This window comes from Vombatus ursinus, unplaced genomic scaffold (assembly GCF_900497805.2).
Source record: "Vombatus ursinus unplaced genomic scaffold, bare-nosed wombat genome assembly UNPS02014785.1, whole genome shotgun sequence".
NCBI classification, from domain to species: Eukaryota; Metazoa; Chordata; class Mammalia; order Diprotodontia; family Vombatidae; genus Vombatus; species Vombatus ursinus.
Window position 1 is genome coordinate 5,463,787 of NW_020954563.1, and position 13,229 is coordinate 5,477,015.

The 13,229-nt window shown below is 38.2% G+C and overlaps 1 protein-coding gene across 3 annotated transcripts in view; it reads right to left on the reverse strand.

The window, feature by feature from the left end:
• ZHX3 (zinc fingers and homeoboxes 3) overlaps nucleotides 1-11,207 on the reverse strand; it is a 155,939-nt gene extending 144,732 nt beyond the window's left edge. For all 3 annotated transcript variants that reach the window (XM_027867051.1, XM_027867048.1, XM_027867050.1), the window contains exon 1: nucleotides 11,151-11,207. The gene's annotated coding sequence lies outside the window, so the exon portion shown is untranslated. The remainder of the gene's footprint in view (nucleotides 1-11,150) is intronic.
• Between the last annotated feature and the right edge of the window lie 2,022 nt (nucleotides 11,208-13,229).

Below are 13,229 nucleotides of genomic sequence, written 5' to 3' on the forward strand. Positions count from 1 at the left end.
ACACACACACACACACACACACACACACACACACACACACACACACAGAGTAGGTACAGAAATTCATCTCACTCAAAAAGAAAGTAGAGGGGAAAGGGCAAGAGGAGTAGAGATAAGAAAGACGGTAGATTAAAGGAGGCTGTGGTCAGAAACAAAACAGACTATTAAAGAGAACAAGAAAAAAAAGAAGGAAAAGCATAAGATAATAGGATGGAGAGAAATACAGTTAGTAGTCATGAGTTTGAATGGGATGAACTCAAAGGAAGAGGGTAGAAGAAAAGATCAGAAACCAAAATCCAATAATATGTTACTTACAAGAAATATAATTGAAATAGAAGATACACATAGAGTTAAAATAATGGGTTGGAATAGAATCTAATGCTTCAGCTGAAGTTTTAAAAATAAAAAGGCAGGGAGGGCAATCATGATCTCAAAGCAAAAACATAAATAGACCTAATTAAAAGAGATAATCTGGGAAGTTACACTTTGTAAAAAGGTATCATAGACAATGAATTAACATGAATACTGAACATATATCCACCTAATGGCATAGTATCCAAGTTCTTAAAGAAAAAGTTAAATAAGTTACAGGAGGAAATAGTAAAACTATAATAGTGGGGAACCGCAATTTATCCCTCTCAGTCCTAGATAAATTTAACCATAAATAAACAAGAAAAAAAGATAAGGAAATGAACAGAATTTTAGAAAAGTTAGATATGATGGAATACTAGAGAATCCTGAATGGGAATAGAAAGCAATAAATATATTTCCCAGCTCTTCACAGCATCTTCACAAAACTGACCATGCATTCAGGCATAAAAATGCCACAAACAAATGCAGAAAAGCAGAAATGTTTCTTTCTTTCTTTCTTTTTTTTGACCAGGCAATGGGGTTAAGTGACTTGCCCAGGGTCACACAGCTAGTAAGTGTTATGCGTCTGAGGCCGGATTTGAACTCAGGTCCTTCTGAATCCAGAGCCCGTGCTCTATCCACTGCGCCACCTACCTGCCCCTTAAATGTTTCTTTTTCTGACCATAATGCAATAAAAATTATATTTAATAAAGGGCTTTTGAAATATAGATCAAAATGAACTGGAAACTAAATAACCTAGTCCTAAAGAATGGGTAGGTTAAAGAACAAATCATAGAAACAACCAATAATTCAATTAAAGGTGATGAAAACAAAGAGACAATATACCAAGATTTGCAGGATGAAGCCAAAGCAGTACTTAGGGGAAATTTTATATCCCTCAGCACTTACATCAAAAAAAGAGAAAAAGAACAGATGAATGAATTAAGCATGCAACTAATAAAATGTTCCAATTAAATACCAAAAAAAAAACCTCTTGAAAATCAAAAGAGAGGTTAACAAAACTGAAAGTTAAAAAAAAATCATTGAATTAATAAATAAAACTAGGAGCTGTCTTTTGGGAGGAGAAAAGCAATAAAATAGATATGCCATTAGCTATTTGAGTAAAAAAGAAAAGCAAATTACCATTATCAAAAATTTTTTTTAAACTAAATTCACAAGCAAAGAACAAGAAATAAAAGCAATTATTAGGAGTTATTTCATCTACCTATATGCTGATAAAACTGACCATCTAAATGAAATCAATGAATATTTATAAAAAATATAAATTGCCCAGACTCACAGAACAGGAAAGCAAATATTTAAATAACCTTACTTTAGAAAAAGAAAATTTAAAAACCATAAATGAACTCCCAAAGGAAAAAAAAAACCCAAGAGTAGATGGATTTACAAGTGAATTCTATCAAATATTTAAAGCACAATTAAGTCTAATACTATATAAACTGTTTTAAAAAAATTAGGTAAAGGAATCCTACCAAAATCCTTCTTTGGCACAAATATAATCTTGATACCTAAACCAAAGGGAATAAAAACAAAGAAAGAAAACTATAGACCAATTTCCCCAGTGAATACTGATGTATAAATTAAAAAAAACAAAACAAAAAAGCAAAACACTAGCAATGAGATTACAGCAATACAACACAAAAATCACACACTAAGAACAGGCTGGATTTATACCAGTAATGCAGGGCTGGTTGAACACTGAGAAAACTGTGAGTATAGTGCCCATACTAATAACAAAACAATGAAAAATCATGTTTACTTCAACAGATGCAGAAAAGATTTTTGACAAAATACAATACTCATTCTTGTAAAAAACAAAACAAAACAAAACAAAACACTAGAAAGTATGGTAGCAAATGGTTCTTTCCTTAAAATGATAAGTAGCATTTATCTAAAACCAAGAGCAAACATTATCTGAAATGAGGATAAGCAAAAAGCCTTTCTGATAAGATCAGGGGCAAAGTAAAGATGTCCATTATCACCATTATTATTCAATATTTCACTAGAAATGTTAGCTATAGCAATAAAACAAGAAAAAGAAACTGAAGGAATAATCATAGTCAAAGAAAAACCAAAACTATCACTTTTTGCAGATGATATAAAGGTTTATTTAGAGAACCCTACAGATTCAACTAAAAAACTAATTGAAACAACCACTTCAGCAAATTTGCAGGATATATAAATAAGGCAACACAAATCATCAGCATTTCTGTATATTACCAACAAAACCAAGCAGGAAGAGATAGATATTTAAAATAACTATAGACAGCATAAAATACTTGGGAGTCCACCTGCCAAAATACAGGAACTACATAAACTTAATTACAAACACTCTTTACACAAAGACAGATCTAAGTAAGTGGAGAAATCTTAAAGGCTCAAGGGTAGGCCAAGCCAACCTAACAAAAATGAAAGTATTACCTAAAACAGTTTATTTATTCAGTTCTATTCTGATCAAGCTATCAAAGAATTACTTTGTAGAGCTAGGAAAAAAATGACAAAATTCATCTGGAAAAACAAAAGGTCAATAACATCAAAGGAATTATTTAAAAAAAAAAGTGGAAAGGTAGGAGGCCTGGTAGTACCAGATCTCAAACTATGATAACAAAACAGTAATCATCGAAACAATTTGGCACTGGGTAAGAAATAGAGAGGTTGATCAGTGGAACTTATTAGGTATACAACATATAGAAGCAAATAAGCACAGTAAGCTAGTCTTTGATAAACTCAAGGATCCTAGCTATAGGGGTAAGAATTTACTATTTAACAATAACAACAAAAAAAATGTTGGGAAAACTAGAAAGTAGTCAGGCAGAAACTAGGCATAGACTAACACCTCACACCATATTCCAATAAAAGTTCAAAATGGCTACATGACTTAGACATAAAGGGTGACATCATAAGCAAACTAGTGAAGCTTGGAAGATATTGCCTATCAGATCTACGGATAGTGGAAGAGTTCATGACTAAACGGGGAGGAGGGAGGGAGGAGGAGAGAGGGAGATGTTCATGGGAGGTAAAATAATTTTGATAACATAAAATTAAAAAGTTTTTGTACAAGCAAACCAATACAGCTAAAATTAGAAAAAAAGCAGGAAACTGGGGGAAATCTTTGCAACAAGTGTCTCTGATAAAGATCTCATTTTTAAGATACATAGGGAAGTGAGTCAACTTTACAAAAATGAGAACCATTCCCCAATTGATAAATGGTCAAAAGATATGAATAAGCAGATTTCAGAGGACAAAATAAAAGTTATCTATAGCCATAATAAAATGCTCTAAATCACTACTAATAAGAAAAATGCAAATTAAAACAATTCTGAGGTACCACCTCACACCTATTATATTGGCTAAGATGATAAAAAGGGAAATGACAAATGCTGGAGGAGATGTAGAAAAACAGGTACAACTAACTCACTTTTGGTGAAACTGTGAACTAGTCCAAGAAGCAAGTTGGAACTATGCCCAAAAAGCTAACAGATTGTGCATACCCTTTGACCCAATCAATACCACTACTAGGGATATACTCCAAAGTGATCAAAGAAAGAGGAAAAGGACCCTTAATGTACAGAAATATCCATAGCAGCTCTTTTTGTGTTGGCAAAAGTGCGGAAACTGTGGGGATGCTCATCAATTAAGGAATGACTAAACAAGTGATATGAATAAATGAAATACTATTGTGCTTTAAGAAATAATGAAAGGGATAATTTCAGAAAAAAAACTTGGGATGACTTGCCTGAACTGATTCAAAGTGAAATAAGCAGAACAAGGAGAACAAATTCATACAGTAACAGCAATTATGTAAAGAAAACCCAACTTTGCAAAACTTAGTAACTCTGATCAACACAATTCCAAAGGATTCATGATGAAACATGCAATCCACTTTCAGATAGAGAACTGATGGACTCAAAGTACGGATCAAAGCATATTTTCTTCCCTTTCTTTCATTGCCTTTCTTCCTTTGCAGGGGGGGCATAACTAATATGGGAATTTGTTTTGTGTAACTATACATATTTGTAATGGGTTTTGTTTTTCTTGCTTTCTTTCTCAAAGGGTAGGATAGGAAAATGAAAAAATTGGGAACAGAAAATAAAGTAAAAAAAATTTAAATCCCCAAAACAAAGCATGTAAAGGTGATGTCAAGTTAAAGAAAGAAGGCTAATCAATATCATTAGCACTATATAGCCCTCACAATTCAAGTTTAAGCACTCACTATGTTCCATATACACAGTATCATAAAGAAATGTAATGAAAAATCTCTAATGACAGAAAGTCAAACTTGAGACAAACCAGTTTTTATACAATCAAATCACTTTTAACACTACTATTATTCAAAATCAGTATCTGAGAAGAAAAATAAAGCAAGAATACAAATTAGCTATTACTTTCTGTGTTACATTCACTTCCCTTCCCCAAATTCCAATTTAGTACCAGGCAGTACTTTTTGTATCATTTTTGGATATTTTTTGTATCATTTAAAAGACATGGAAATTAACTAGCTTTCTTACCTCAAATGAAAAGTAGAAAAATAAGATGTGTAGAAGAAGGAAAATGTCAAAGATTCTCACATCCAATTTGGCACTTTTTTTTCAACTAATTTATCTGGTATTATTATATAAGTATCTCTGTTTATGTCCTATCCCACTACTAGACTGCAAGCTTCACAAGGGCAAAAACCTAACCCTTCATCTTCCCTAGCACAACATAGATCATTTTTTTGTGTTTGTTTGTTTTTGTTTTTGTTTTTGGCTAGGCAATGGGGTTAAGTGACTTGCCCAGGGTCACACAGCTAGTAAGCGTTATGTGTCTGAGGCAGATTTGAACTCAGGTCCTCCTGAATCCAGGGCCGGTGCTCTATCCGCTGCACCACCTAGCTACCCCTCACAACATAGATTGTTAATGATAATGTATGCAAAATGCTTTGTAAACCTTAAGGAGCTAAATAAAAGTCATCTACTGTCATAAAAACTGTTCTTGGACAACACACGTATCATTAAAAAAATCAAGCTGGTAATCTCAAACCACATAAAATTCAGTATTCTATTAGAGCTTTAGCAATCATTTTATCAAGCTATTTTATCAATGGGAGCAAGTATTCCTTTCAACAATGAAGATATCAACCTCTCTATGCCTCTTCTTCCTATGACACTTGTCCATGTTCTACCATACATTCATTAAACATGTTAGAGGCCTTTCTCAATTTCTTCTAGAATCATGGAGATACCAATAAAGCATATGGGCTATCAACAGTAATCCCATGCTCTCATCACATGGCTAGCTCAATTTTTGCACTTATATTTGATTACATCCTTTATATTGCTTTACCTTTATAATTTCTTTTTCTGTAATATGTTGCAGCCTACTTATACAACTTTTCATTGCTCTATTCTCAACTTGAATTCTTTGGAGGTTGTATTCCATGACTCACAGATAGACAACATCACTGGATAAATACTGCTATTAAAAATACTGGCTTCTGTTTTCAGAGAAACGAAAAGGGCCATTAACTACTCTGTTCAGTACAGACAAATGCAAGGTAAGTAAGAACAAATATGTCTAGAAGGAAAAGATCTGGGTGACATGGAAGCATGTGACAAATATGTTGACATTTCAAGTTATAGGTAAATTTAGAAATGTGTTCTAAAATTATAACTATATTTAAAAGTCTCTCCAGTCAAAATTGTTTCATTGTGTTTAACTATGAAATCTTATTCCTCCCCAGTAGGAAGCACCAAATCCTGGAAAGAAGACTAGATTTGGAATTAGGATTTAGGTTTAAAACCTGGTGCTATCATTCAGTACCTGTGTGACCTTTGGCGAGTGACAACTTCTCCAGGCCTGAGTTTATGCATCTGAAAAATGAAGGTGTTGGACTAAATGACTTCCAAGATCTATTCTAGGTTCCAATGAAATCTGAACCTTGAAAATTTAGTTGTTTGAATTAAGTGTTCAAAGAGTGTTTCTTCTCTAACCAAAAGGGAATTATATTCCTCATTTCATTAAAATGAAAACCAAATACCTGCAATTCAAATCTTCCTAAAAAGTTTATATCCACACTATTGTCACAAAATGTTTGCCAAGAGACTACTTTTCTATCAAGTTATAAATCAAAATGGAATTATAAATTTTCCTGCAAATGGCATATTATCCAAAAAGTGACACATTTGAAAGAAGTCTTTATAAATATTTTAAGTATTACATGAGTAATATACTTGCTTTATTTCAAGGATTTATAACTATTTGGCCACTCCTCCACAATCCCTTTATAACTAGATGGTTTTCAAGGGTTACTGTGGGGCGGTGGGGAGGTGGAACATCATTCCATAAGCAACCTTTCAAAACATGACTAAGGCAGCCCTTAAACAACATATAGAGTCAATCACCAGGCCCAGACTCAAAGCATTGGGAAATGCAGTAATTACAAAAACATTAAAGAAGTACTTTTCAAATATTAAAGATATTCACTCAGTCATACCCGCCAGAATGTCCAAGAGATTAATAGGTATCTCCTGAGAGAAGAGAAATAGGACAGGATTGTTAGGAAAAAACAATAAATATAAAACTCCCTCTCGAAATGAAAACAAATTAAAACATTAAAACATCTGAGTATGTTGACATGAAGAAACCACTATGTTCTTGTGGTTTAGGCTGTCACCAAGAGCTCCTCAAATGGAATTATTGGTATATTTCTAATTGGGACCCTTTATACTTTTTGGGGTTTTTTTGAGATAACCCAAGGAATAATACATAATAGAAACATATATATGTATATATGTTTCTATTATGTATTAAACATAATGTGCCAAAACATTCAATTGTTCCAGGCTCAAACATTAAAGTAATATCGAGAAAATATTCTTTAAGGGCTCATAAGCCTAACTTCCTAGAATTCTTGTTCCCCATTTCTCAGACATGGAGAAGATTGATTATGTACCAGAAACAGCTAGGCTCTTGAGGAATAGTTATTTTCTACTTTCTGCTAACAAGACCTTCTACCTGCTAACTTCCTCTGAAGAGGATTACAACAAGAAAGTGAGCCAGAGGAAATACAAGTTCCTGTTTCAAGAATCAAGACATTAAACTGTATATAGGCCAATACAACAGAAGATCTCTAAAAGATAGTTCTCAAATTTTTTCAATCAACCATTTCAACAAAGCAAGATGTTACTCTTCCCCTAGCACCTCCTACTTAGAATGAGAATTAATGCAAAGAATAAGTAAAAATAAAAAGGTCACACAGCAATAAAGTTAATCAAAAGCAAATGTCAGAAAGTATAGTGTCGTATTGCAAACAATAATATGGAATACTCTCTGAGACCCTGCCCTTAATGGAAGTATTCAGAAAACTAAAGATAAAATGCAGTCCTGGGAGGGCTATGGAGGGGGAAAAAACACTTTTACACTACTGATAGGACTGTGGACTGATACAAATATTTTGGAGGATCATTTGCAATATTGCAAACTCTTTTCAATATGAATCACAAAAAAAGAATCAAATCTTATGACCCAGGGATTACACTGCAAAAATTTATCCCTAAAATATTGTCATAAAATACATCCTTTACCACCCCCCCAATTATAACTATTCTATAATAACCAAAACTTGGGAAGGAGGAACCTAGATGTTCAACAGTTGGAGAATGACTGAAAAAATATGATAAATTAATATAATGATAACATAGCATAGTGGATGGAGAGTTAGACCAGGAATCAGGAAGACCTGAATTCAAGTCCTTCTTCTTACAGGCTGTTTAATCTCAGATAAATTACAATCAGCTTCCTAGCAGCTTCAAGCAACTCTCTTAAGATTAGTAAGCTCTAAGGAGAACTGCTTATCTGCATTAATACTAGAAACCTTACTCTAAATTCCCTGCATCAACAAAATTATAGATGTGGTCCAAAAATTCATGTAATGGAGTGTTATGGCACCATTTAAAACATTAAACACAATGAATATAAGGAAATACAGGGAGAGCTATAGAAAGTGATGAAGTCATCAGGACCAGAACTATACTCACAATGTAAACTATTTAAAAAATAATAAGAGTAATAAAGACAAATCCAAAGGTTGCAAAACATCAAACAGATCTGAAATGACACAAAATAAGAGAATTTCCCCCCCTTATTTGCTTTTTGTTCACATAATCATCCAATGCCTGAGCTGGAAGGAACCTTAACAGGTAGTAGTAGTAGTATTAGTACCTAGCATTTACATAGTGTTTTAGGATTTGCACAGCACTTTACAAATATTGTACCATTTTATCCTCACAACTCCAGAGAAATAGGTGCTTTCATCGCCTTCATTTTACATGAAGAACATGAGGAAACTGAGGGACAGAACTGTTAAGTGATTTGCCTAGTGTCACACAGCTAATAAGTGTCTGCAGCAGGATTTGAATTCAGGTCTTCCTGACTCCATATTCAGCACTCTTAACCACTACCACCTAGCTGCCTAATGACCTTCCGAGGAAGTCCAATCCACTTTTGGTTATCTTGGTTAAGATGTTTTTCCTTGGATACAGCCTAAGCCTTTTTTTTTTTTTTTCTGAAACCACCCACTACTTCTGGTTCTTCCCTCTGGAACCAAGGCTAACCCCTCTTTAACATGACAATTCTTCAAATGATAACTGACATGTCATGCCTCCCTACCCCTAATTTTCTCTTTTCCAGATTAAACATTTCCATGTTCCTTCAACCCAATCTCATTTGGCAAGATCAGAAGGCCCTTAATCATTAAGGTTGCTCTCCTCTAGATACTCTCATCAATGTCTTTCCCAAAGTGTGGTCCCTGGGACTGAGTACAAATATTGTTCTGACTAGAGCAGAGCACAGCAAAACCATCAATTCCCTGGTCCTGTTACTATGCCTTTGTTAATGCAGCCTAGGATCCCATTAGCATTTTAAGCTCCCATATCACACTGCCTCAAACTGAGCTTGTAGTTGTCTAAAATCCCAAAACTTCTTTGAGAAAAACTGCAAAATAGGCATGTATTAACTCAAATAGTTTTACCAAAAGCTATGGGTTTCATGCACGACTTTAATCCTTTCTTTGTACATTAGTTCGTCTTTACTGAGTTGTTTTTATCTTTTTCAAAAGTTAAAAAAAGAAAAGTCGCCTTAAAAAACTCAGCAGTCTGAATATCTAAATATGAAAAGATAAGTATAAGTAGCATTTTCCCTAAACTTATAAAGCTATACAACCCAATGTTTGTCTTGAGCCACTGTACTGTTACACAATGTATCAAGGTCACAAAGCCAACTCAGTTAATATGTTTATCATTACATTGTAGTCCTATCTTCTCCAGTGACTATGATATTATCTTTTGAAGCAGTAATAAAAGATCGCTTTTCATTCGTTTGCTTTTGATGGTTCTGCGCCACTTCTGGATTTTTCCACTGTAGATCTTTTAGAAGCAAATTAAACTAGAATAAGTTGTTCCAACTAATGAAGTAAACTTTTGGCTTATTATCCCGTCAGAACTATACATAGCAATATCAACAATCTTAAGACATCTCAGTTCTTGATTTCTGGTTGTTTTGCGTGGGGGGGGGGATGTTGAACTATATGAATTTAAATTAATATCAGCAAAATAGTGCACGACTACGCGAAGGTGGAACCAGTTTAATCCAAAGTGAATCCAGTTGTTAAAACACCTGGCTTCTTTTTTTTTTTAGATGCACTGATAATGCTGAGTGATGAAAAGTTGCACTTCAGATCCCTACATTTCAAATCCTTACACCTACACTGTGTGCATGTGTGGGTCTACGAAAATCTGAAAGAGGGGGTCCAGTCCATCCTTAAATCACGTAAGTGTTTTTCTCACACCAGCACATGCCAAATGTAATCACTTCTCAGAAATGCTAGCCATGCAATTGAAAGTGACGCAAGCTCCCAAACACTTTCCATCCAAGATCCACAACCCACCCACTCTTCTTCAAACATTTCCGAAAGGAACCTCTGAATCGAAACCCGAGCTTGAAAAGTCTCTGAAGTTTAAACCCCACCAACAGAACCCTCCGGGTAATTAGGGTACTGGGCTACCAGCCTTAAACAAAAAAGAGAAAGAAAACAAAGAAACACAATACAAACAAAACCCGACAGAAGAAAATAAAACCGTAAACAATCACAGCCGGGAGACTCCGCAGCCCCACAAGTGGTTGGGTTTCAGGTGGATGCCTCTCCCCTGGGAAGGGAAGCGGGAGTGAGTTGATAGTCCTTATTCTAGATGAAAAGGCTACAAAGCCTGGCAGCTGACAGAAGCCAGGACTAGTTGGCAAAACTGATTTCCTAAAGGGGTGGCATTTGTGCGACCTTCCCATTGCACATCTGCGGACGCAGCCTTCTCGCTCCCTCCCTCTCCAACCCCCCCGTCCCTGCAAACAGCACCCCCCTCCCCTCCCCTTCCCCCCACCTCCCGGAGCATTTGTAAACACTCTGGGCCTGCCCGCCCATTCACTCCCACCCCCCTTTTCTGTCGGTGGGCCCTAGTTATGCTTTCTTTCGAGATCCGCGCCTCACTGGGAGCGGGAGGAAGGGGGCTCCTGCCCCCTTACAAAACGTTTACCTCCCGACGACACTCGCACCACCCCCCCAGCCCGTGCCCGCGGGGCCCCCTTCTCACCTCCCCGGGCCTCGGGGCTCCCTCGCCCCCTCCCTCCGCCAGGCCCCTCGGGACGCACCCCCCCGCGCCCCTGCCCTCTCCGCGCGGTGCTCGGGCTGCTGACAGGAGCTGGGGGGACCCCGGCGGCCGGGGCTGGGGGGCAGCTGCGGCGCTCACCTGGCTGAGCCTAGGCGGGGGTGCCGCGCGCCCGGGTCCCGGCGCTCGCGCTCCGCTGGCGGCGACAGGACGAGGCCCCGGCGGCCCCGGCGGCCCCCGCGGCGGCGGCAGCAGCAGGGGCAGGGACAGACCAGCGCGCGCGGACGCCGGAGCAACTGACTCCAGACAGCCGGGGACCGCGCGCGCGCGCGTGGGATGGCTCCGACTTGGTGGGGAAGGGAGGGAGGAGGAGAGAGGGGAGGGCTGGGAAGGACGGGCACGCGCACTCGGGGGTTAGGATGGCCGGGTGGCGGTGGTGGGGGCTGTGGGGAAGGGGTTGGTACAGTGTAGACAGACCAGAAGGAGGCAAGAACTATTGATGATGAATCTTAAACAGGGAGGGAAGGGAGGGCGGGGCGAGAGCTGGGGCGGAGCTGTCAATAACAAGGAAAGAGCAGAGCGAAGGCTGGCCGACGTCATTGGGAACTAAGGACGGCTAGAGGAAAGGGGGAGGGTGTGTTCCTTAGGCGCATGCGTTGCCCTACCGTTCTACACCACGTGGTAGGCGCCCTGGCTTCGGAATTGTGGAAGCCGAGTAGGAAGGTCCGCGGTCCAGCTGCCTGTTTCCTAGAGGACCTCGCCTAGGCTAGGCCAGGCAATGGAGCAGGACGGCCTGTACTAAGGCATTGCAGTAGAAACTGTTCTGGATCTGGCGTCAGGGAGCCGTGATTTGAATCCTTGGCTCTTCTACTAACTTCCAGTGTAATCTGGGCAAGTCAGTTAATTGGTCTGGACCTCAATTTACTTATCTGTAAAATGAGGATGGGCTTAAGGCCTTTTCTAGCTCGAAAATTACAAGTCTGTGAACTCCAGGAAAGGACCCTGATCAGTAATTCCGGCGCTTGTCGAAGTTCAGACAAGTAATCCTTTTTATTTCATCCACGTTCCTCTATTTTCCCAAATGATCAGCATGAACTCTAAATCCTGTAATATGGCCCCCTCATTCATAAATGAGTAAACTGAGACTTCGAGTTGTTAGGTGAGTTGGCCAAGGTTGTACAGCTAATACCGTCAAAGCCAGGTTTCTACCCCATGTCCTCTGGTTTCCAAATCTAGTATTTATATCCCAACCAGAAGAAACTGACTGATAAACCCTTGTCTTTGTCGTCTCTGTTCTTGAAAGCTTTTCTATCACCCTTGACCATACCGAGAAATTGCAGTTCCATTCTTATGAATCCCTGGGCTAGTATCACATAAATTCTCTGTCTTGGAGCCTTTCCCATACTTTCCAAGTCATTTCACCTGTTAGGGAGCCCAGAAGTACTCACCCCACTTAACAATGGAAGGTGTCAGAATGGAAGGGGTTTTAGAGATAATCTAGTCCAGCCCCTTGTTTTGCATAGGAGGATGCTGGATACTCAGATCCTCGGGCAAGTTGGGACAGCTAGGTGTCCAAATGGATAAAATGCCTGGCCTCATCTTGGTTCAAAGCCGACTCAATACACTTAACTATCTGTGTGATCCTGGGCAAGTCATTTGACGCTGGTTGCCTCAGTTTCCTCATCTGTAAAGTGAGCTGGAGAAGGAAATGATAAACCACTCTAGTCTGTTTGCCAAGAAAACCCCAAATGGGGTAAGGAAGAGTTGGACATGACTGAAACAAACGACTGAACAACAACAATTTGGACAATTTGAATGACTTGATCAAGATCATCTAAGTAGTAAGTAGTAGTGCCAGGATTCAATCAGATCACCTTGCTCCAAATTCAGTGCTACTATGGTACTCTGCCTCTTATGGAGGATGATATGATTATTCCTACATGCTAGTCTTTCTAGTTAGGTGAATCAGCATCATGTTGATTTTTTAAGCCACAGAGCCACATTATGTCTAAGTTTGGTAACTGGCCTCTCTGTCTCAAGTCTCTCAGAACTCCAATCCCATCAATACTCTACAGCCAAAGTAATTTTGTCTAAAGCACAAATCTGACCAGATGACCCTCTACTCAGCCAATTTCAGTGGCTTCCTAATGCCTCCAGGATAAATGTAAACTCTTCTGTTTAGCTTTTAATGCCTTGTACAATCTGTCTTCCAGCTATTTT